The sequence below is a fragment of the Pistacia vera genome, unplaced genomic scaffold (genome assembly GCF_008641045.1).
Source record: "Pistacia vera cultivar Batoury unplaced genomic scaffold, PisVer_v2 Contig632, whole genome shotgun sequence".
In the NCBI taxonomy this organism is placed as follows: domain Eukaryota; kingdom Viridiplantae; phylum Streptophyta; class Magnoliopsida; order Sapindales; family Anacardiaceae; genus Pistacia; species Pistacia vera.
This window is the reverse complement of record NW_022196482.1, coordinates 210,877-236,719: the sequence shown is the minus strand read 5'-3', so window position 1 is coordinate 236,719 and position 25,843 is coordinate 210,877. Positions and strand designations below refer to the sequence as shown.

At 31.0% G+C, this 25,843-nt stretch overlaps 1 pseudogene; it reads right to left on the bottom strand.

Moving 5' to 3' along the window:
• Window positions 1-6,077: 6,077 nt before the first annotated feature.
• LOC116111380 lies at window positions 6,078-16,822 on the bottom strand (annotated as a pseudogene).
• Window positions 16,823-25,843: the final 9,021 nt, after the last annotated feature.

Here is a 25,843-nt window from a genome sequence, read left to right as displayed (position 1 = left end):
GTTACTAGGGGTGAGCGGTTCCGGGTACCCTGCACTTTTTCGGGGAACCGGAACCGCACAGTACAGGTTCCCAAAAAAAGGAACCGGAACCTAAAATGCAGGTTTCGGTTCCTTTCCAGGGTACCCTGTAAAAAATCAATTACCCCCCTATTAGTTTAAAAAATAACAAAAACACCTTATAAGTTTACAAATACACCCCTAACAAATTTTCGTTATTCATTAATTTGTGTCCAATGTAACTCATAACCTGTAATCTCTAAGCAACGCTTGAATTCAATCAATTCATCACAATTCACATAAAATTCGTCAATCAAAACCAAAACACAAACAATTATTCATCACAATTCACATAAAATAACTTCACCAAAATCATTTAAACAAACAACAATTCTTAATACTAATTACTAGCATTGCCATTTGCCAGGGGTCTATTTGATAAGTTAATAAATTATTAATGTTTATAAATTTATTAATTTAATGTTATAATTGGTTAATTGGGTATTTATAATATACCAAATATAATTTAGTAAATTTAATATTAGAAACAAGTAATGTTATAATTAAATAAGTGATCATACTACAATGTAAATTGTAATGTTATAATTAATTAAGTGATCATACTACAATGTAAATTGTAATGTTATAATTAATTAAGTAATATATTATTTAATTATAATGTAATATTATAATTAATTAAATTGTTAATCATTTAATTAAGTATTATAATATTGTTTATAATAGAATGTTATAATTAATTAAATAATCATACCATAAATTTATAATATAATGTTATAATTAATAAAATTATAATAATTCGATTAAATATTGTGCAAATTAGTAATTAATAATGTTTTAATATAATGTCATAATCAATTAAGTAATAATTTAATTATGTATGTTATATTATTATATGATCATACTATATAGTATAATGTAGATGTTATAATGAGATTAAGTAATCATACTACAAATCTATAATTTAATATTATAATTAATTAAATTTCAAATCATTTAATTAATATACTAATGTTATAATGGAATGTTATAATGATTAAAGTAATCATATTACCAATATTAAAGTAAATGTTATAATTAATTAAATTTTTAATCGTTTAATTAAGTAATATATAGTATACGTAGATTACTAAGTTTATAAGTAATGTTATACTTAAACTAATAAGTGAATTATGCAATCATTTAGCTATATAATGTTATAATAAGTAAGTGATTATATATAATGTAATATAATAATATTATAATTAATTGAGTAATTATTTAACTTAATGTAATGCTTAATTAATATTTATAGTAAGGTTATAATTAATTAAATTTCTTATCATTTAATTAAGTATTTTGCCTAATGTTATGTAGTAAATTAGTAATTACTAAGTTTAAAATATACATATCAACTCGTAATCAATTAAGTAATATTTATTTGTAATGTTATATTAATTATATGATCATACTATAAATAGTATAATGTATGTATAAATGAATTAAGTAATCATACTACAATCTATAATTTAATATTACAATTAATTAAATTTCAAATCATTTAATTAATATACTAAGTTATATGGAATGTTTAATGATAAGTAATCATATTACAATATATAAGTAAGGTTATAATTAATTAAATTTTTATCGTTAATTAAGTAATGTATAGTATAGTGGGATTACTAATGTTTATAATGTAATGTTATAAATTCATAAACTAATTAAGTAATTATGTAATCATTTAACATATATAATGCTATAATTAAGTAAGTGATCATAATATAAGTAATATAATAATATTATAATTTAATTGAGTAATTATTTAACTTATAATGTAATGCTGTAATTAATGTTTATAGGTAATGTTATAATTAATTAAATTTCTTATCTTTATTAAGTATTGTGCTAATGTTATGTAGTAAATTAGTAATTACTAATGTTAAAATCTAATATCATAACTCATAATCAATTAAGTAATTATTAATTATGTAATGTTATATTATATATGATCACTATAAATAATATAATGTAATGTATAATGAAGTAAGTAATCATACTACAAATCTATAATTAATTTATAATTAATTAAATTTCAAATCATTTAATTAATATACTAAGTTGTATAATGGAATGTTATAATTGATTAAGTAATCAATACAAATATATAAAGTAATGTTATAATTAATTAAATTTTAAACGTTAATAAGTAATGTAATAGTATAGTGGATTACTATGTTATAATATAATGTTATAAATTCATAACTAATTAAGTAATTATGTAATCATTTAACTATATAATGCATAATTAAGTAAGTAATCATAATATAATGTAATATTATAATATTATAATTTAATGAGTAATTATTTAACATAATGTAATGCTTAATTAATGTTTATAATGAAATGTTATAAGATAATGTTATAATTAATTAAATTTCTTACATTCAATTAAGATTGTGCTAATTTTATATAGTAAATTAGTAATTACTAATGTTTAAAATATAATATCTAACTCATAATCAATTAAGTAATATTTTAATTATGTAACGTTATATTAATTATATGATCATACTATAATAGTATAATGTAATGTATAATGAATTAAATAATCAACTAAAATCTAGAATTAATATTATATTAATTAAATTTCAAATCATTTGATTAATATACTAATGGTTATAATAGAATGTTATAATTGATTAGTAATATAACAAATATATAAGGTAATGTTATATTAATTAAATTTTATCGTTTATTAGTAATGTATAATATAGTAAATTAGTAAATTACTAAGTTATAATGTAATGTTATAAATTCATAACTAATATGTAATTATATAATCATTAACTATGTAATGCTCTAATTAAGTAAGTGATCATAATATATAATGTAATATACTATATATAATTTAATTGAGTATATATTTAACTATAAGTAATGTTTAATTAATGTTTATAATGAAATGTTTAAAGGTAATGTTATAATTAATTAAATTTCTTATCATTTAATTAAGTACTGTGCTAATGTTTATGTAGCAAATTAGTAATTACTAATGTTTAAAACATAATACTAACTCATAATCAATTAAGTAATTATTTAATTATGTAATGCTAATAATTAATTCAATATGTAATTTATTTAATTAGTAATGTGTTAAATTAATTATAAATCATACTATAATGTAATGTTATAGTGAATTAACTATTAAATATCATACTATAAATTTTAATGTAATATTATAATTAATTAAATTTTATCATTTAATTAAGTTTGTACTAATGTTATAATAAAGTCAATTAATAAGTAGGAATCAATTAATGTAATGCTATAGTAATTATACTATAAATCAATTAAGTAATGTATAAAAATTATAATATTAAGTAATCATTTAACTATAATGTAATATTATATGATTAAGTATGATATTTAACTAGTAATTAAATTTATTAATGTGTTAAAATTATCATATATAATAATTAATATAATTTATATAGATATACTTAGAACTTGATATGAAGTAAATAACTAAAATATTATTACTCAATCAAATATACTATTTATTCAAAATAATTCTTAATAACATTAAAAATGTAAAACACTTTTAATGGATAATTCCAATTATTCACTTAATGATCAAAACTTTAATATTAATGTAGTTATAATATATTTAAAGCTGTTAATATGGTGTAATTTATATGTAAATAAGTTAATTGTTCGTATATTTATTTAATTAGGTTATTCTAAAAATTTAACTTTTTCATTTTAAATTTTTTTATATGTAAAATAATAGAAAACTCCCCCATATTTATATTTCACAAATATTTCATTAAGTCCAGGTTCCAAAATAGGTTACTAAACAGGTTCCAAAAACAGGTTCCATATAGGTTCCAAAACAGGTTTCAAACGGGTTCCAAAACAGGTTCCAAACAGGTTCCAAAACAGGTTCCAAACAGGTTCCAAACAGGGTAACCCCTACAGGTTTCAAACAGGGTACCCTTTTACAGGTTCGGTTCCTCCGGGGTAAGAACCGGAACCGAAACCCGGAACCGCACAGTAGCGGTTCCAAAAAATTGGAACGGAACCTAACGCACAGTGCAGGTTCTGGGTAGGTTCCGGTTCTTACCCCGGTTCCAGTTACCGTTACCCGTGCTCACCCCTACCAGTTACAACCCAGCTATATTACATTCTCCTTAAGATTTCAATTACAATTACAAAGGAACAATTTCAATTATCAAAGCCAAACCATTAACAACTCGGGTTAGAAATATTCATCAACAAGCCATGCCAAGCCAGGTGTTGATCATAATGAACCTTGGAGCTCTTACAACAGAAATTCCAAATTCATTTTCAGGGAGAGAATTAACGCATAAATTTTTTCATTCTCCACCTGAGTTTCTCTCTCTTCTATTACAAGGGGGAGTCATCGTAAATATTTTCATAAATGACCCCCGAATTCAAACTTTCAGCTAATAGATACAGGTTTCTCTAGTCTTGGGTTACAATCCAGGTGTTGCCTATAAAAAGAAAAAATCCTGTATAAATTCCTATAGTTTTGGGGGGTCATGTTCTTACACTTTTGAAAGGAAAATGGGAGAATACAAGCAAAATGGCCAAAACATAGAATCAATGCTGAAAGGGAGAGAAAGGCCTCAGTATAACTGTATAACTTCAAACCCCACTTTTATACAGAGATTTACTGTGACTGCAAAATTGTTCTCTGTACTTTCTCAGTTTACCACACAGTATCTGGACAACACTTCATTATATCTCATGTTGCAGCACTGTGGCTTTCCTTGCTTTTGCAACTTATCCCACAAACATATCATCTGTCTTGGAGATTGTAATGAGCAATTAAATAGTCTTCGATGCACCCAAAACTGGCAGAACTTCAGACTATGAACATACTCAACTGGTTTTGTACTATTGAACTTTTCCCCACTTCCCATGCTCACCTCTTCCACTTGAACACTGGAGAGGAGCAAAATTTGGGTTTAAAAAGAATAAGATATTTATCATAAAAAAAAACTTCAACATAAATCTTGCACATATTGAAAGACAGCCACAATAAGAAGCTATGTGATTGCGCTGATCAATAACTTACTCTCAGCAGTGTGTTTCAAATCATTTCGATAAACTGTCCAATGCAGAAGACACAATGTAACCTGGACCATTTGCATATGGTGGTAATCTTCAGCCATCGGAACTCACCGAAAGGAATGTGTAAGACGTACACAAGATATGACACAAAAAATTCTACAAGTGCAAGAAATAAATATAAAAATGTAATCATAAAATTAGGTTATAAACAGATAACTATTGATCATCTGGAAATTAGCTCAAGCACAGTGGACACATATGATTGATAATGCCATTTAGGCCAGATAATGAAGAATAAATAGTTTTTACGTTCTAACAACACTACACACAATGATAAAATGAGGAAAGCTGAATGTAGCATTCTCCATAAGATAATTCTTTTTTCATAATTTTTACAATCAAACCATATAACATATTATTATATCTCTCAAATCCAAAAGCAATATTCCTCAGTCTCCAAGTAGAAAAAGAGCAAGTTCAGAATGATGACTGAAATATATGTGATTTCCAGAAAATATAACACAACTAATATGTTCCTGAATAACGGTTGGGTCAATTAAACCTCCAAATAGAGGAATTTTGCCGTCATAGAGAAATGCACGATAATCAATCAATTTGTTATGAGATATAGGCAATCAATCAACACATAATACTTATGCCCTCATCTCACAATAATAAAACAAAACTAAAAAGGCCATTACCTGCACACATGGAGCCAAATTCATGTCAATAAAAGCATGGACTCCCATTGGAAAAGAGAGATGAATAGAAGGAAAAAGAGCAGATCCTCAGTTCCCTTTTTACCACAACTCAACCAAATTCAATATATGCAGTAAAAAAAAACGAAATGTAGAATAATTTCAAAGTAGACAGCTACTCCATGTAAATCAAATCAGAGCACAAAAGTGAAAACACAGACAATGAAGCAAAAAGGAAAGTAAGGAAAGTTTCCCCAGGATTTGCAGAATTTACAAAAATGATACCTCATATGTTACCGCCCATTTCCATACGGAGGGGCTTGTGATAGTAATTGATGTTCCCAATATACAGGCTTTTCTCTATTGAACTTTCTTTGCTCCTTGATCACGGGCCTCCACCCTAACAAATGTGTCATCATCACACTTCTTATATACTTTGCAGCAACTGTGCGAACTGTAACAGCCATGAACATTAGCAAAATGTAATTGTTCTTTCTTTTGGACAGAATAAATCATATAAAAAGCAAAATTATAGTTTTGAATGTTTAAAACAAATTGGGCATGTACTATTTTATTTTCAGGGAAGAAAAAGAAAGGTGAACACTGCGCCACTCCCATATTTCGCAGATGCAACAGTCTTCACTACAACAAGGTCATAAGCATCCAGTAAGGAACTATAACATATCACCAAAATACTCTGCTTCTTTCTTTAGATCCAAGTTTACTTCCTTCTTCCATGACTGGGAGAAGAAGACCAAAAAATAGCAGGCATTATTAGTCATACCGCACTACAAAATAGAAGATTTCTCAAAAAGGAATGTCACAACCACCCTCCTTACCAGTGCAACAAAAAACGAGCCACTACTTTGGAAGATTTAATTAACTTGTGTTGCATCCAAGAATCCTCCCAGCCATCCGCTCAGCAAAATGGTTGCCAGCAGAAGGATGCCAATAAAAGCTCACATGTCATCAGGAAGAGGTGGTGCCCGCCACTTATTTATCATTTCCAAGATGCTTTTGGGGAGCAAAATTGGATGAGAAGTGGGGTAAGGAAGCAGCAAAATATAGCATGCACATAACATTCCCATTCACGGCTAATACAGTGGCATCCGCGAGAGCAAAACCCTGCAATATTATCAGTAAATTGGTAAGAGGTTCCGCTTCAACAAACAGGCAATATGACAGGTTACTCACAGTTCGATATGGAAAAGATGTAATATGATTTCATCAATATTAATATGGAGCCCTCAAAGCAGCCGTATGGTAGAACAAATAACTTGCCCTCGGTAAAGGGTACTGCACACTCAATGTCACCTCTTTGTTCGCCCCATCAGCCTGTCAAACCACCATGCAGCCTTAGATCTTCTGAGTGATCATCATCATCACGATCCATTTCTCACATTTCCTGTGTCATCAACTTCACAAAATGCAATAAATAATGGTGAATAGAGAACCTTAAAAAAAGATTAACAAACTAATTCGAACCATTAGTGCAAATCCTCCAAATTACTAAATTGAGTCACAATTAGCTCCAACAATCAAATCAATTTCTATTCATCAATTAGATAAATGACACACAAAAAAATAATATTGTTTACTGTATGCAATATTTAATTTCGACTTGATTCAACATTTAGCATAACTCTCTAAATAACTTAGAAAAAGTTAAAACCTGCATCTCCCTAAAATCGTATCTATACCAGCAAATATCAGCTTCATGCATTCTCAAATATTTTAGGTACTTAATATCAGCTAAATGTAGTTACATGCCCCACCATTGCATCAAAAACAACCAGAAGAACCAAAAAAGACACTGTAATCGATTACTTACTAGTTTCTTCATCAGCTCTAGATTTCCAGCCTTCACATCTATGAGCCGAACCCCACTGCATCCTATACAGTGTTCTTTCAATCACGGGCCTGCCACTCAATACCCTTCAATTCTTGGATTAAAATGCCAAATCCTCGGTGGGTCTCTCCATCCACCGTCTTTTAAACCCTGCAACTCCACAGAAACTGCGAGAACCATCAAGACTCCTCCCCTTCTTAGCATCGTATCTTCGGATCATTCTCCGGATGTGCCCAATGCGGGCACCACAATACGGTAATTGCGAACAAGTGTTAATCCACACGGCAGCACCCTGAGCTGGCCCCTCTTCAAAAAATCCGACCCGACATCCTAATCGAATGCGGACAAGACTCCGATTTGTTCTCTGCCCTTGTTGTTTCGGGTTCGGTTGAGCAACGGCTTCTCCTGATTCAAGTCTTCTCCAAACTTTTAACCAACCGTCCACGCTTGTTTTGCCGTCTTGTGGAGAACAGGAAACTCGTCTTTAGGTCCGTCAATGTCTTCGAGCATGCTTGTTGAAGAAACAGCCGGAAACTTTCTGAATCCCGCATTCATCCGCTCGGGTGTCCGTGAAAAACTATTAGAAAACGCCTCTCGAGGGTGACTCGCCCGTAAACTCTTGACTCGGTCTCCAGCAGCACATGCTTGGGCAAAAGCGTTACGAGAACCCAATAGACCCCTCACGACTCGGAGGTCGCAGTTCTGAAAACAAGAGGAATTTCAAAGTCATGAAGAGAATGTAAAGAAACAAAACACCCATCAAGAATTGAATCATCTGAGTCGACTCAACGTCACACCGACTCAAATTTGCCCCGCTTCATTTTTTTTCAAAAAAAAAAAAAAAAAAAAAAAAAAGAGAAAACTCAAATTCAAAAACCCGCGATAGGATCGCACTCTTTGGGTTGTATTATTGTCAGTTCTTCGACAAAACTAACCCTAGAAGTCAAGGTAACTCCCAAGAAAGCGAAGTGTTCACGCAGTTACTGTAAGCACTTGCTTCAAAGAAAGGAACGGAAAGGGAAAGAGAAAGAATTGATTTTGGCTTTAATATTTGAACGGACTATAAAAAATATAGTAAAAAATAAATTTTTATTTTTTATTTTTTTTGCTTAAAAAGGAGAAAAGCAAAGTATTATTAAAAAAACTTTTGATGCAAAACCCATTAATTCTCTTCCCGATTTAGGCTGTCATATAGCTGGTTCTGGTTTTTGCTACGTAAAGGAAAAGCTAATGCTAATCAAGTGAGAAACGGCAGCGTTTCCATGGTTGTCGGTAATGGCTTCATTAAATGGAAGATTCCATGAAGAAGCAATAAAGAGAAAGAAATGAAATTAAAGAGAGAGAGAGAGAGAGATTGGGCGGACTTCCTTCTGAAACGGTGGTAATTTAAATGAGAGATTTTATTTTTATTTTGGAGTGCACGTTAAAAAAGTTTTTTGAATTATAAATAATTAACCACCTTTATGTATGAAGTCATAAATAAGTTACTATAATAATATCTCTCAAAATCATTCTATTAATAACATGTTTTTATTTGTTTCGGTACTTTTATATTTTCTGGTAATGATTATATTATCTACCAACGAACATTGTTTTATTTGGTCAATTTAAATCTTCTGCATTTATATTTGTTCACATTTATAAAAGGATTAAAGAGATAAAAAGTGTTTGAAAATAAATCATCCCATTAATAACATGTTTTTCTGTTCAATGTCAATTTAAATTCTATCTTTCTCAACAGTCGACTTAATATCGATTTTGTTATTTTTATTATTATCTACCCTCCCTCCAAGAATAAATGTAAACAAAATAATATAAACGTGAAATTATCAAGTTAGACTTTGTTCAATTCAGCCGATAACACCAAGAAACGTAAAATGTAGATTTTATTTCTTTGTTTAATTAATTTGTCAAATTTATTAGGAATGAGAGTTGGTTAAACGGTTAACAAAAGAAACGGGAGGGGTGGGGACTAGGACAGGACGGGTGTTGTTTAGTTGGTTGGTGGAGTATTTAATCGTTGAGGTTGTCGCTTTTCACTCGTTTTTCGAATTTTAAATTTACTGCTTATGCGTTCGGTGGCATCACGTCTGCTCATTATTGCATTGCTCCATACAAATATTATTCTAAATTTAATTGCCTTTTTTAATTTTGGCCAGAGTGCTAAATTAATAGGAGTAAATGACATATTGCCACCTAAGGTTTGATGAATTCCTAAATGAGTACCACAGGTTTCATTTATTCCAGATTCTCACCCTTAAAGTGACGGAAAAACGTTTGATATAACGGTAAAGGGGTAAATTGGTCATTTTACATGGGCGACGCACGTTAGCAGACCACCGCCTGTAACAGTCCTCCTGCGCACGTTAGCAGACCACTGCCGGTAAACTTTTTCGCTCTTTTTCCGACGATTTTTTCACCCAAAATCACCATTGTCACCACCATTTGACTCCTCCAATCCTCCCCTACAAAACCCCTAACCTTTCTAGCCACGGCAGCTCACCGTTCGCCGTCCACCGCTTCATCGAAAAATGACCGAAGAACACGAACTCTCGGCCGGCGAATGACAATGAGACGGCTGCTGGGGACATGGGATTTTATAGATCTGGATACGGTGGTTTCATTGGTGGTGTCCAATTGGATTTTCACCGCCGGAATCGACCGGAATCCGGTGAAGAACATCAAAACCCTAAGTCTAATTGTGCCAGCGATTGGAGGGGCAAATGAGTCAGGAATTAGAGGGGTTTTGGACGACGGAATAGGGGGAAGGTGATGGAGTGACCAGGACGTTCGACGTCGTCGGAAACAGCCCAGATCGGGCTATTTCCGATAAGGGTGTGCAATGACCAAGGGTGTTTTTGATATAATTTGAAAATAAAATGGTAAGTTTTACAATTCTAATAAATTAGGGGTTAAAACATAATTTATTAATTTAAGGTTAGGGGTATTATGGTAATTGCATGTCCTAAACCCTAAAAAGTTCATAATACTGTTACTTTAAGGGTGAGAATCTGGAATAAATGGAACTTGTGGTACTCACCTGGGATTTTGTCAAACCTTGGGTGGGAATATGTCGTTTACTCAATTAATAGCTAATGATGTCTACGACAAAATAAATTCGGGCCTTTTATTGGATTTGGAACCAAAAGGCTTCTTATTGAAATAGATTTGGGTGTAATTACTCATATATTTTATTTAATCTCCCAGACAAATTAGTCAAAAAAGTGCGTTTACAGTTGACGACGTCTTTCAAATGAAGTTCATATTATAAGGGTAAAACTATAATTTTACTCATGGGAGATTAAATCCAATTACAATCGTTTTCATCATTAATCACGTTTTTATTTTATTTTCTGAAATACCTTAAACTTAGGCTAATATTTCATTAGATTTAGGGCCGGCTGAACCCCTAGGGCCCCCCATATAGGAGAAGGATCCACAAAAGAAATCCGTATTCATTTTAAATATTTTTGTCTTTAATAATTATTTTAATTACATTAAACACTCTGTGTAATTATCTTATTTTGCTTGCACGAATAAAAAATATTTCCATTACAGTGTTGTTAAATAATGATTTGCTTTATTAATTTCAAACTCAAATACTAGTACAATAGATTAATTAAATATATGCACATAAGATTAAACATTTCAATGTTACTTATCATACCATTTAATGTCCAACTTATCTTTTTCACTTTGTTACAGGAAATTCTTTCTATTTTTGGGTGATGTAGGGAAAATAGTGTTAAATTAGGATTTACTTAGAATTTAATTTTGTGTCACTATCTTTATTTGATTTTCTTATTTATTTAAGGTTTCATATTAAGAATTCAAGTAATATTCTATTTTAGTCAGGAGTTTAGTTGATTTATGAAGTTTTAATTTAGTTAAATTTTATTTTCTTATTATATAATTAGTCAACAGTTGAGATTTCTTGTTTTAATAGTTTTTTTGTTTAAGTAAAATTTTATTTCCTTGTTTAATTAGAGTCTTGTTAGGGTTGGTTGTAACTAACTTATATAAACATATTATTTGTTTCTTTTGAAAATATAGAATATTGAATGAATTATTCAGATTTATAAGAGTTTGAGACTTGTTTATCAGTTCTAAAGGTGTAATCGAGAAATAGCCTTGTTGTTACGTTAACTCGTTACGTCATTGGGTCTTGAAGAGTAAGAATAAAAATAATTATTTATTTATTAATAAAGAGGTTTTTGTAATTTTTTATTTTAAATTATTTTTACGATACTTTACCATTTTCAGTCAGACATTTTTTGCTATTATTTTATTTTATTTTTATGTTTTCTACACTTTTGTTAACCAAACCTTATTTCAATAGTACACAAACCAAATAAGTTTTGAAAAAGAGAAATGTTACATGTACAAAGACTCTTATAAAAAGTTTTTGTACAAAGTGATGTAGCAGGTTTTACACCACTAGTTTATGTAAAGAAAAAGAAGATTGATGTAAAACTAGTGACAGCTGCTACGTCATTTTGTATAAAGACTCTTTGTAAGAGTCTTTGTATATGTAGCATTTCCTTTTGAAAAAATAGTGGTCGTCATTAGCCCATTACCCATGAACTTTTACAAAAATACTAAGTTTACAACTTCTTCTCATAAACTTTCTATTACAATTCTGATGTGGCAGTTTGTAATTGGTCAGCTTGCAATGGATCCTACTTGATAAATTGTGATTGACCAATTGCAAGCTACCATATCAAGGTTGTGAGAGAAAGTTTGTAAAAAGAGGTTATGAGTGTAGTATTACTCAAACTTTTATGGGCAATACTTTCATAAATCATTCTCATTAACTTTCTCTTACAAACGCGTGACAGCTCATAATGGGTCTCATCTGTCCAACAATAAGACCCATTTAAATAATTACAAGCTGATCATTTACAATCTGCCATGTCACATTTATGAGAGAAAGTTAGAGAAAGTTAGTAAGAATGATTTATCAGGCAATCTTTACCGAACTTTTATATACAAATTTAGGTCAGCTCATTACTATTTATTAACAGTCATATAATGCATTGTCATTTATTAACTTTTATTTTATATTACTCTTCGATTTATCCACTAATTTTGCATCAAATTAGTACTTTATTTTTAAATTAATAATAATAATAAAATTATTGTGATACACTTTATTTACAAAAACATAAAAAAAAACACACTTTTCAATACATAGAGAATATCTGTTTGTTTCTCTATTTTGAGTATGATTTTTGAAATCTTACCCAAAATACATATTTGTTTTCCTATTCTAAAAATCCGATTCTATTCTATTTTATTCAACTATTTTTAAATCTCATAAATTTGTTAATTTAACTAAACACCCCCAACGAAAAAAAAAAGTTTAAAAATTGACAACACCCCTCCCACCCACCCACATTTGCCAAATTTCGGCCACCACCATCGGAAGGTGATCAGAATTTGGTGTAATGGCGCACAACCAGTTGAATCTAGCCAGTAGTGCGTCGATCTAACTTTTTCCTACAAGATCTATCGTGGATCTGGCCCAAAAAGACCAGATTTACGACAAAAGATCTGGCCGTTAAATGTCAGATCTTTAGCCGTAGCTGGTTGTCAACGATAGCCAAGAAATGGTCGTCGTTGACAACCAAATGTGGCCAAATATGGCATTTTTCGGTCAAATCCACAATGGATCTGGCCGAAAAAGGTCATATCGACGCATGACCGAGCAGATCCAACAGGTCGTGCGCTATTATGACAACTTTCAGCCACTCTCCAATGGTGGTGGCCTGCTGTCGACATTTAATAGATGGGTGGGTGGGGGTATTTTTGTTAATTTTCAATGTTTTATTGTAGGAGTGTTTAGCTAAATTAACAAACCCAGGGGGTGTTTTTGTTAATTTTAAATCCTACCATGTAACAACTGTTAGTGTATGCCCTATGAACCAATTATGTCGTCGGTTCCAAGGTATTTGTTTTGTATATATATGTTAATGTATATATTTTATATATACATTTTTATCTTATCAATAGAGGAAAATGTTCTTATTTCACATGTGGTTTATTGCTTCATTTATATACTATATATGTATTACATATGAAATATCCAGGTGATACAAATCTTTAGAATATCAAAATCATCAAAGTATTCCCTACATAGGCAATATTAATTGGGCACTAATATTACATAGTAGGCATGCTAAATGCCTCCGTAGAATATCATGTGATGGTATTAGTGTGGGTGATTATAAAAGTTATATCACTAGGGCATTAGCATGAATAAGCGGTTAGTGAACTGGTTATCGAATATGACCATCTATGATGAATCACATGGATATTTAAAATGTAGTCAATGATGCATCATAAGATCGTATTAGTGTATTATTAATCCTTAGACTTGAGATGTCACGGTTGAATTCTGAATAAACGTATATGGGTCATATGGTGTATAAACACAAGGTTAATCATATCATATGTTAATAAGTCAATTTGGTCATGTGTTGTTTATGTGTGAGGACAAGTGATAGTCAATATGGGATTCGTTGACTTGGTATATATTGATATCAAGTTCCTAAACAAATGTCAAGATACGTTGGAAAAAAGGAACTCTCTGGCTGGAGTATATAAAATGTTACCTGAAAGGTTGTATCATAGTGACACGTTCCATATGTATTGATTGTCAATTTGATATAAAATTAAGATAAGGATTTTGACATATTATGAATCCATTCTTAATTGGGATTAGACAACGGAATGATTTGATTATACATCACGTGTGATTATAAAAAGGTTTGTTGAAGTATATTTTTATTGTAACTTAGGGGTTGTGGAACATTGCTAGATGCTTACCATAATCGGTGTGAGTTTTATTCATAAAGAGTTATGACAAAATATATCGGAATAGACTATGATATTGGGCCTACGGCTAGGCCATATTGAACCTAAGAGGTCACACATAAAACTAAAGAGAATGGAGAAATAGCTAAAGAGAGTCGATTATCCAAGGTTGGCTAGCACCTACCAAGGGTAATAAAGTTATTATGAATAATTTAAGAGTTAAATTGCTGATTGGAATTAAATGGAATTCCAATTCATAATTAATAATTTTCTTTATATTAAATTGAATTTAACAATCGGTTGTAATTGTAAACTTATGAACAATTTAAGGGTTAAATTATTATGTAAACAATTTAAGAGTTAAATTGTTAATTGTGATTAAATGTTAATTCAATGTTGTTATTTAAAGAAGTTTAATAACTTCATAATAATTATGAAATTATTTACAACTCCAAAACAATTATGGAATTGTTTAAGGAAGTCCAAAACAATTATTGAATTGTTTACAATGCTACATATATAAAGAAAACGATATACCAATTTTAAGATAGAGATAAAAAAATTTTAAGAACCCTAATAGAATTCGAGAAAGCATTCCACGTCCAAAATATGTCACGTCTCCAAAGGCAAAAGAAATATAGCTGTCAACAATCCAAGCGACTCAAGAATTTGTATCTGAATGAAGTTGGTTCGCATAACTGTCCAAGTCCCATTCAATTTAAGGATATTCTTTGAGTTCTCAATGAATGGAAAGGTAGGAGGGATCTTCACAGCATCAGGCCACTTGCAAAAGTGTAATTATTACCTTGAGCAAAACGAGTATAAATAGGCAACTCCCCCTTAAAAAATCGAGATCAAACACTCACGCATTCAACAAGGAAAATAGCAAAGACATGTACAAAATGAGCAGCTTCAAGCTTAATAAAATGAGCAAGGACTGATGGTTGAGGCTTCTCCCTTATCTCCAGAGGTTCCGATAGCACCTCTATCGCCAAGATTCAGAATACTAGACATGAAGATATTTGACGGGAATGCTGACCCTCGGGATCATCTCTATGAGTTTAACTACCCAATGGAGTTTCACCAAGTCTCAAACTTGGCGAAATGTCGCTGTTGGGCATGACCTTGACTCCCAATGCAAAACGTTGGTTCAAATCACTTCCACCAAGGTCTATCAACACATGGCAACAGATGAGCTCATTATTCCTGAGACACTACCAAGCAAATCGGAAGTTTTCAATGCTGCTCAGCTATCTGAGTAACATACAGCAACAGAAGAATGAGTCTCTCAAGTCTTACATTAACAAGTTCTACAAGGAACTGAATAAGGTGGCCAACACACCCAAAGATTCAATTTGAACTCTGATTATAGCAGGAGTTCACCCCCAAACTAATTTGTGGAATAAATTGTAATTGGAAGACAACATTTTCCTTACTCGCTTCTAAAATCTCGTAGAAAAGTATCTGCGAATTAAAAACTCTGTGGCAGCTCGAAATCGCTACGACCTTGGGCTTTCGACTAGCGTTCCCAATCGAAGGGATGAATTCTGGGGAAAGAGTAGAAGGAATGATTGCAAATAGGCAAATGAAAATCAGAGGAACGAAAAGAAACAATGTTTTGAGCCCAATAAGGCTTATGCCCTACTACCTCGTCGCGACAACTTTACTCCATTGAACACATCAATCTGAACATCCTGGCTGTTTCAAAAGAAGCCAGCCTGCTAACAGATTTAGAGCCTATGAAGGCACCCTAGTCAAAGAGGAGTGACAAGAAATATTATTGCTTCCATAGGGACATCAGACATCATACCGATGAGTGGCAATCTCTTAAGCAAGCAATTGAAGACCTCATCCATAAAGTTCATTTCAAGTAGTATGTTGACGGTCCAATCCCGTGAGGAAAAAAGACCGTGACAATGGGGAAAGATGCAAAGGTCGTAAAGGTCTCTACTTAGTTGGGTCCATCATTGGGGGAACTCACATCGCATAGACCTCTTGGCATATACAAGATCGGTATGCCCGATATAAGCCCTACAATGTTCTCAATCTGGAACAGCAACCTCACAAACAATGCAAAGAAGAGGAAATAAACTTTTCTGAAAAAGATGTGAGGCAAGTGCATCACCCTCATGTTGTTGCATTGGTCATCGCTATTGAGATAGGAAAGTGCGAAGTCTACAGAATGTTGGTGGACAATGGGAGTGTGTGAATATCCTATTTCAGAGAGCCTTTGAGGAGATGAAACTCGAAGATACATACCTGAAGCCACCAAGATGACAGAATTCCTGGTAGTGGATTGTCCCTCCACATTCAATGGTATCATTGGATGACTACTACTGTGGAACTTCAAAGTCGTCACTTCCATCTACCATCAGAAGATGAAGTACCCTACTCCATCAAGGTGTGGGCAAGTGAGGGGATCACAGCTTAAATCTCACGAATACTACAATCAAGCATCCAAATTGCATACAAGAGGAAATGAAAGCCCGAGGTAAGCTAGAGCAGTCAATGACGATTAGCTAGATCAAGCCACAGTCTAGCCTAGTGGAGGATTGTAAATAAATGATCGGATTTGCGCGGTGGAAAAATCGGAGATTAAAAACAAATCGATCAATTACTCAATCCCAAAAATTCGGGTATCAATTATATTGTTTACATATATTATAAAATCTGTATAATATCAAATTAACAGGAAATCCATACAAGGATTCAGATTCACTTACATACGTTTGGAGGCTCCTTTAACGTCTCTGATTCGATTTCGCTTCCGATTCAATGTAGAACCGCACAAACGTTGATCCACATGAAAACAATCCAAAGAACCAACCATTGTTTTGCTAGAACAACAAGATGGCTTCAAGAATCAAGAAGAAATAATTTTTCTTCTCCATTCAATGAAGAAGAACATGAGAGGGACAATAGGGTAGGTGGCTAGGGTTTTTACTTTACTAAATAATGTTATGTGCTTTAATTTTAACTTGCACTTATATAGTGCAACAATTAAAAACCCCAATCTACTTAGGAATAGCCATGGGCTCCAACCCTAATCCGCCTTTGCAACCAAACACCCCATTAATGGCATTTTAAATGTAATTAATTATTATTATTATTAAAATCAATTAATATATAAAAATATATTAACATTTAATTAATAATAACAATCCATTTAAATATATGTGCACATATATTTAAATATAATATCACTAATTTTAATTTTAATATTAAAATTAAATATAGACAACAACCTCAGCAAATTTAATTGCACTGTGAGATTATCAAAATACATTTTCATCCTAAAAGACGAAATACCCCTTTCACAAACTGATTCTTAAATTTTCTTCTAAGTGTGTGACCCGTAAGCTCCTTATCATATCGACAGTGAGTAGTATCGCGATTAATACCAATTAATCTTTTCACTACACACAAATCAAAATTGGCCCCTAACAAGGCATCATGGTCACCCGATAGATTCAGATTTAGCGAAATAGCTACCTATCAATGATATAGTTATTGTGCAATCAAATTCTTTCATCATACGTTATGTCATTGAGGCTGAGGTACATCAATAGTGTAAACCTCAGTTATTCTTGATATCTTTGTATTTAGTTACTGGACCAATGACCAGATCAATAAATTGGATTGAGTAACAACTCAATCCCACTGTGATCACATATTTGGCATCATTGCCATTTACTGAATTGCGTAGTGAGATAACTTCTCCCGTACCCGGAAGTGATGAATCATTTGTCAATCCACCATAGTCATGATACACTCCTCGATGCAACCAATCACTACCTTATTGATAACTCTAAATAGAACTACGTTGCACTAGTGTCAAACTACACCAATTGGTGCACAAGGCACTCCGGTGATCTCAAGTCTAAGGATCACATGCACCACCATTCGTTAGAGAATTTATTCCATAGACACTAGGATTACCATCCATATGGAATCCTCTGGTGGGTCTGTCTAGTGAACTTGCCTACAACAAGTACTCATGTATTGCACCAGGTTGTCAGCAAACAACCTTGAAGAATGAGATTAGTCATTATCTTTCGCTAGGGTCGTTCAACACTATGATAGCCTTACCATATTGTATGTGTTCTTGGTCAAAATAATACTAGAGCTACATACATTTCTAGAATGGTCACCATATGTGATCATAGGGTTCTCACTATCAAGATTTGAAACACTAAATACCCTTATCACTAGGGGTGAGCATGAGTAGTAGGTAGAACCGGAACCGGAACCGGAACCGGAACCTACCCAGAACCGGCACTGTGCGGGTAGGTTCCGGTTCCAATTTTTTGGAACCACTACTGTGCGGTTCCGGTTTCGGTTCTTGCATGTGGAGGAAGAGGAACCGGAACCGGAACCTGTAAAAAGGGTACCTTGTTTGGAACCTGTAGGGGGTACCCGGTTTGGAACCGATTTTTAGAACCTATTTGGAACCTGTTTTGGAAACTGTTTTGGAACCTATTTGGAACCTGTCTTTAGAACCTGTTTGGAACCTATTTTAGAATCTGGACTATAATGAAATATTTGTGAAATGTAAATAATGGGGGAGTTTCTATTATTTTACATATAAAAAAATTTAAAATAGAAAAAGTTAAATTTTTAGAATAACCTAATTAAATAAATATACGAATACAATTATACTTATTACATATAAATTACACCATATTAAAAGCTTTAATATATTATAATACATTAATATTAAAGTTTTGATCAATTAAGTGAATAATTGGAATTATGATCCAATTAAAAGTGTTTTACATTTTTAATGTTATTAAAAGAATTATTTTTGAATAAAATAGTATATTTGATTGAGTAATAATATTGTAGTTATTTACTTCAATTATCAATTATCAAGTTCTATGTATATCTATAATAAATTAATAATTAATTAATTAATATGAATAATTGATAAACATTAATAAATTTAATTACTGTTAAATTCAACTTAATCAATTATAACATTACATTAAGTAAATGATTACTAATTAATTATAATTTTTAAAACATTACTTAATTAATTTATAGTTAATTAATTATAGCATTACATTAATTGATTACTACTTAATTAATTGCTTATAATTAGAAATTAATAAATGCATTACGTATAGATTATAGTATAATACTAGTCAATTATAACATTTATTATAAACATTAGTACAAACTTAATAAATGATTAAAAATTTAATTAATTATAATATTACATTAAAAATTTATAGATGATTACTTAATAGTTAATTCACTATAACATTTCATTATAGTATGATATATAATTAATTATAAATACATAATTAAATAATTACTTAATTAATTATGTCATTATATTATAAATATTAGTAATTACTAATTTACTACATAAACATTGCATAATACTTAATTAAAGATAGAAATTTTAATTATAACATTACACTAAAACTTTCATTATAAACATTAATTAAGCATTACATTATAGTTAATAATTACTTAATTAAATATAATATTATTATATTACATTATATATTATGTCACTTACTTAATTATAGTATTACATAGTTGAATGATTATATAATTACATAATTAGTATGAATTTAAACATTACATTATAACATCAGTAATTACTATATTATTACATACTTAATTAACGATTAAAAATTAATTAATTTAAAATTACCTTATATATTTATAATATGATTACTTAATCAATTATAACATTCCATTATAAACATTAGTATATTAATTAAATGATTTGAATTTAATTAATTATAATATTAAATTATAGATTTATAGTATATATTTAATTCATTATAACATTACATTATCTATTATAGTATGATCATATAATTAATATAACATTACATAATTAAATGATTACTTAATTGATTATAAGTTATGATATTATGTTTAAACATTAGTAATTACTAATTTAACACTAAACATTAGCACATACTTAATTAAATGATAGAAATTTAATTAATTAACATTACCTTATAAATTTTCATTATAAACCTTAATTAAGCATACTATAGTTAAATAATTACTCAATTAATTATAATATATTATTATATTATGATCACTACTTAATTATAGCATTACATAGTTAAATGATTACATAATTACTAATAGTTATGAATTTATAACATTACATTATAAACATTAATATTTACTAATATTACATTACTTAATTAAACGATTAAAAATTAATAATTATAACATACCTTATATATTTATAATAGATTACTTAATCAATATAACATTCTATTATAAACATTAGTATATTAATTAAATGATTTGAAATTTAATTAATTATAATATTAAATATAGATTATAGTATGTTACTTAATTCATTATAACATTATATATTACTATTATAGTATGATCATATAATAATAAACATTACATAATTAAATGATTACTTAATTGACTATGACATTATATTATAAACATTAGTAATTTACAATTTACACAATACTTAATAATGATTGTAATTTTATTAATTATAACATTATATTATAAATTTATGGTATGATTATTTAATTAATTATAACATTCTATTATAAACAATATTACAATACTTAATTAAATGATTAACAATTTAATTAATTATAATATTACATTATAATTAAATAGTATATTGCTTAATTAATTATAACATTACAATTTACATTGTAGTATGATCACTTAATTAATTATAACACTACAATTTACATTGTAGTATGATCACTTATTTAATTATAACATTACCAGTTTCTAATATTAAATTTACTAAATTATATTTAGTATATTATAAATACCCAATTGACCAATTATAACATTAAATTAATAAATTTATAAACATTAATAATTTATTAACTTATCAAATAGACCCCTGGCAATGTTAGAAATTAATATAAAGAATGGGGTATCTTTGTAATTTTACATTTACAAACAAAGCAAAATGCCCAATTCGATTAGGGTATCTCAAATTGACAAATTCTCCTCTTCTCCATTCTCTCTGGCCTCTACGACTCTGCCGTCTTCTTCTCTGTTTGTCTACTTTTCTGGTTCTTCTCCATTCTCTTTGTCGTCTTCTTCTCTTGTGTTTTCTACTTTTCTGGAACTTTAAGTGTTGATTCTTCGCGGCATATTACTTAGATTGAAGGTGTGTATCTGTGTGATATGAAACTAAACACAATGCTATGTATGAATTATGATTGATTGCTATGTATGATTGAATTTTATTACTTAGATTGAAGGTGCATGTCTGCTGCAATTTATGGTAGTTGCAAGTTGCTGCTGCAAATTGCAGCAGAGCAGCAGTTGATTTGCAGCAGCAGTAGTTGCAAATTGTAGCAGTTCCAAAATTGGGTGAGAGTTAGCATTTAATAATAGGCCGAACGGCTTACGCATACCCAAGGTTTATCAAAATGACAAGTTGATACCCAAAAGGTTTTGAAACGACAAATAGATACATTCCGTCATGTTCTGTTAGTGATTTTCGTTTGATAATAGTGAAAAGACTAAAATGCCCTTGAAAGTTTAATATTTTAGTTTTTTATAAATTTAAAAATTTCTAAAAAATTCCCTAGGTTTACTAATTTGACTAAATACCCCAATATATAAAAATTTTATAAAATAACAAAAACACCCCCGCCACCTGTAGTGCCAGATTCCGGCCACCACCACCGGAATCTGGCCAGAAAAATTGCGTTACAACACAGACCCATCGGATCTGTGTCGTAACGTGTAGATCTGGCATTTTCCGGCAAGATCTGTGGCTGATCTGGTTGGAAAAGGCCAGATCTACTGCTAGATCTGGCCGTCAAGGCTGGAATCTGGCCGAAAAATTGTGTTACGACACAGACCCTTCGGATCTGTGTCGTAACACATCGATCTGGCATTTTTCGGCCAGATCTGGCTGTCAAGGCCAAAAAAGGCCAGACGTAGATCTGGCCTTTTCTGGCCAGATCGATCTGTTACGACACAGATCCGACGGGTCTGTGTCGTAACACAATTTTCCGGCCAGCTTCCGACAGTGGTGGCCGGAATCTAGCACTGGGGGTGGCGGGGGTGTTTTTGTTATTTTATAAAAATTTTATATATTGGGGTTTTTAGTCAAATTAGCAAACCTAGGGGGTTTTTTAGAAATTTTTAAATTTATAAAAAACTAAAATATTAAACTCTCAAGGGCATTTTAGTCTTTTCACTATTATTGAACGAAAATCACTAACAAAACATGACGGAAGGTACCTATTTGTCGTTTCAAAACCTTTTGGATACCAACTTATCGTTTCGATAAACCTTAGGTATGTGTAAGTCGTTCTTCCTTTAATAATAACATTAGTAGAGTTAGTTGAGTTACCAGGTCTTCATTTTGAAGAAAGAGGGAGAGAAAGCGAGTGAGTGGCTGAAGAGTGAGAGTTGGTTATTCACGCCTATAGAATTTGCAAGTCTCTGTCGTTTATAAATATTCCTTTACAGTATGTGCTTAATTTTTTGTTTAATAATCTCAATACTTAACTAAATGGTTTTAATAACTTCATTATTTATGGTTCTTTCTTTTTCTCATGCTTAATTTTATTAATATTTTTATGCAGACAAGTCAAATTTCTAAGGTGCCGTTGGACTTATATTTTAAGCATGTACAAATCATATATGTTCCTTAAATTTGTCTTTTGTTTTGGAAAAGGGAAATTCCCTTATAAAAAACTAAGGGTGTATTATTTGCAATATAGTTGATACAATTTGTTGTTTCTGAAGATAAGAGTTTGTAGTTGAACTGTTTTTTAAGAACAGCTAGGGATTAATTTTTTAGTTTTATAATTGTAGTGATTGAAATTAGTGGGAGAATAAAAAAACTTGGTGATAGTTTCTAACTTTCTATATTGTTGTTTGTTTAAATGATTTTGGTGAAGTTATTTTATGTGAATTGTGATGAATAATTGTTTGTATTTTGGTTTTGATTGACGAATTGTATATGAATTGTGATGAATTGATTGAATTCAAGTGTTGCTTAGAGATTACAGGTTATGAGTTACATTGGACACAAATGAATGAATAATCAAAATTTGTTAGGGGTGTATTTGTAAACTTATAAGGTGTTTTTGTTATTTTTTAAACTAATAGGGGGCAATTGATTTTTTACAAGGTACCCTGGAAAGGAACCTGAACCTGCATTTTAGGTTCCGGCTCCTTGAATTGAAGAACCTGCACTCTGCGGTTCTGATTCCGGTTCCCCCGGAAAATGCAGGGTACCCGGAACCGCTCACCCCTACAGTCATCACAGTTCTACCATCCTAAGGACATGTATCAATACACACAATTATTATTTAAATAATATAGAAGAATATGTCTTCTATTGATATATAAATATTATTACAAACAGTCAATTCTAAAATAATTATTAGCTTTAGGGCACCTACTCTAACAAGGATAACATTGATCCTCGTATTTAGAAGGAGAATTCCCACAGTGGGCCAGTAGAGACACTATCTAAGGTACCTATCAACGAGCATGAGCCAGCTCGTACACTGAGAATCGGGAGTAATCTCACTCTCAGCTTGCTACTGATTTAACAAGCTTCCTCAAACACAACATCGACATTTTTGCATGGACACACTCCGACATGATCGGGATCAGCCCCAAAGTCATATGTCATGCACTCAACATCAATCATGAAATTAGGCCAGTTCGCCAAAAAGAAGAGCCATGGACCCAGAGTGCTATGTAGCCCTCAAAAGTGAGGTGGATAAACTAGATAAGATCCTCTCAATTGGGTTCATTTCATCCGAGAATATCATTACCCTAGTTGGGTCGTCAATCCTATTTTGGTGAAAAATCCCAATGGTAAATGGTAGACTTACATTGATTTCACGGATCTCAACAAGGCTTGCTCCAAGGATAGTTTCCCTTTGCCCAGAATCAACCGGTTTGTTGATGCTACTTCTGAGCACGAACTGTTAAGCTTCATAGATGCATATTTGGGATACAACCAGATCCCAATGTTCACGCTTGACGAGAAACATACCTTGTTCATCACAGATTGAGGGTTGTATTGCTACAAGGTCATGCTCTGTAGGGAATAATGCCATAGCAAGCTCGAAATAACAAAAAAATTTCTTGCTACGCCATTACCCTTTACTCAAGATCACGATACTATATTCCTAACCTACATATAAATAAACCATACAAGGTTTAGTTTTTACCTCTCGTTGGCTGCTCCTTCACTGGATGTCTTCGCAACTTTGCTATCGACCCAAAATAGAGTCGAGCACAACTGTATCCACATGAAAGTAGGGTCGGGATCACACTTGGATTAATTGCTAGATCAGCTCAAGTGCTTAAGGGAGGTGGCAGAAATAGAGAGAATTTCTCTCTCTAGGGTTGGCAGCTAGGGTTTATTTGGGAGAGTTATTTTTGGTCTCAACTTTGCAAAAATAACTTATGAAAATTGTGCTTCAATAGTCTTGCAAATCAAAAACCCAATGGCCATTTATATAGTGCAATCCCAAATAAGAATTCAATTAGGATTGTGAATCCTTTAATTCCTATTTAGATTGGATTGCAATCCTTAACAAAAGGAATTAGAATATCTCTTAAAGATATTCTCCTTAATATGAATCCTAATTAAATAAATACCCCTATTTATTTAATTCCTATATAAATACATATTCTATGTAAATAAATATTACTATTTATTTAATCCATATATATTTATATATATTTTTCATATTTAATATATTTAATTTAAATTAAATATATTCCTTCATATTAATTAAAATTAATATGAATCCAATTTTGCTAAAATTCCTCCAATATAAATATTGGTTAATGGCGTCAACCCTAGCAAAATTACCAAATTGCCTTTTTTGCCCAAAATGATGAAAATGCCATTGGACTCCCAAATTACCTAAATACCCTTTTCGAGCCAAGGACAAAATTGTCCTTCCATTTCTGATTCTCACTTAACTTCTTTCTATGTGTGTGACTTGAAGACTCTTTGTTTTGCTGACATTGTCCCGATAACTAATTAAACATCAACCAATTACTGTTTTCATACACCAATCAAGATTGACCTCTAGCAAGACATCATAATTCCCTGTAAATAAAGAATCAGTTATTTAGGCTTACCTGTTCTATAGTATGGTTATCGTGCAATTCGATCCATTTTATCATCTTATATCTCATCAAGGTTTGAAGTACAGAAATAGTGTCTACTTAATATATTGACTGTTTTTATTTGGTTGTCGAATCCACAATTATATAAACTTGGATTCGAGCACCAACTCGATTCCATTGTGGCCATGGTTTTGAGGTTATAGTTCTTAGCCAAATATCTCGTTGAGATAAGATCTCCTGTATCCAGGAGTGATGAATCCTTTGTTGGTCCACCATAGCCATAGTGATCTCCTATAAC